Source organism: Myotis davidii, unplaced genomic scaffold, assembly GCF_000327345.1.
Source record: "Myotis davidii unplaced genomic scaffold, ASM32734v1 scaffold2034, whole genome shotgun sequence".
Taxonomy (NCBI): domain Eukaryota; kingdom Metazoa; phylum Chordata; class Mammalia; order Chiroptera; family Vespertilionidae; genus Myotis; species Myotis davidii.
This window is the reverse complement of record NW_006285802.1, coordinates 655,202-656,980: the sequence shown is the minus strand read 5'-3', so window position 1 is coordinate 656,980 and position 1,779 is coordinate 655,202. Positions and strand designations below refer to the sequence as shown.

The 1,779-nt window shown below is 35.3% G+C and overlaps 1 pseudogene; it reads right to left on the bottom strand.

Moving 5' to 3' along the window:
- Positions 1–658: 658 nt before the first annotated feature.
- Positions 659–1,221, bottom strand: LOC107182016 (annotated as a pseudogene).
- Positions 1,222–1,779: the final 558 nt, after the last annotated feature.

Genomic DNA, 1,779 nt, shown 5'->3' with positions numbered 1-1,779 from the left:
TTAAGACCTCCGGTGGTGAGACATTTACTATCACAGTTTTATTCCTAGTCCATTTTTAAATTAGGATGACCTTGAGTAAAGTATTTTCATCTTTTTATTTTAGCTTTTTTATAGTAAAATGTGTATAAAATCTTACTTAATGGATGTATTTGATGATAGGTCACATTTTGATTATAAAATGATATGAATGCTTGAAAAGTGGTACCAACTATGTGAAGATTATTGTAGAAGAGGCCTTAAGGGAAAAAAAAATATTGGCTATCCTTGCCCTTGTACTACATAGCTTATGGGCAAAGATAACCAGAGAAAAAAGCAAGTGGCTATTCAGTTCTTAAAATCCTCAATATAAAAATGTCTTATGGTATCATTTCATCACGTACTCAGTAACTTTTTTTATCCAACTACAATTACTTAAATTTATACTTAAAAAACATTTTTTTAAATGGGAAAGTGCCATTTTTATTTATCCTAATTGAATTTTAAATGTTCATTCGACACAAAAAAGTATATATATGACACAGTTACACTATCTTTTTTCAACTGGACAACAACTGTCAAAACCCTGTGGATGTAGAGAGTAAAACAAGATTGGTCAGAAAAAGAGAATTGTTCCTGTAACTGGTAATCTGACAGAATGTCTTATTGCCATTAAAAAAAAAAAGGTCCATTTTCAGTTTATTCAAGTTTGTTTTCATGGTGTTTTATCCCTCTTCATAAAAAAAAAAATTCAGACTTTCGTAATTTGTGAATGCTGATCTTCATCAAAAGGTTCATTCTGGATCAGAGTCAGTGGTGTCAGAATACCTATATTGATCAGTTTCTTTGTCACTAACATCTGGTCTAGCCTCTGGATTTGATGGCTCCTCCACTGTTGTTGTGAAATACAGCTTCACCTTAAAATTTGGAGAAAAGTATCGATTGGCCTTGTCTTTGTTTGCTTTGTCAAGATCATTTTTTTGTTAAAGTGAGTACTAGATATTCCTTGTCATTATCTGATCACGCTATATTGCGAATACTATCAATTTCTTGATCACATAGACTTCCATTTTCTACTTTTTCTGACTCTTCCTCTGGGCCTGGTATGAAGAATGTATTTACCCAAAAATGAAACATTTTGTCCTTCTTTAGCTTGTGCTGTTTGTGGAAGAACTCTACTTTGATGTCACCACACACAGACAATGGTCGAGGGAACTCAAAGTACATGAACTTGTCTTCCCACATGTGGGTCCTGAACTGGACGTTTGTTTTTCCTGTGGTTTACGTTTAGTAAGAGGTTTTGTTGCATTTGGATTATTAGCACGTGTTGAGCAGGATTTTTGTTTGTTTTTATCCATCCTCATCTGAGGATATTTTCCCATTGATTTTTTTTTCTTTATTGATTAAGGTGTTACATATGTGTCCTTAGGTTTTTGAGTGTTTTTTTAAACCTCCCCTGAGGATATTTTTCCATTATTTACGGGGAGAGGGGGAGAGAGAGAGAGAGAGAGGGAGAGAGACAGAGACACATTGATTGGTTGCCTCCCACAGGGATCAAGTCTGCAACTGAGGTCGGTGCCTTTGACAGGAATTGAACTGGGGACCTCAGTCTGTGAGCCATTGCTCTATCCACTGAGCCAAACTGGCTAGGGCAGTTTTTCTTTTTTCTTTTTTTTCTTTCTGTGTGTGTGTGTGTGTGTGTGTGTGTGTGTGTGGTTTTTTTTTTAAACCCGGACTGGCACATTGACACCTCAACTACAGGGTGGGGCAAAAGTAGACTTACAGTTATTTGTATTAAAAATA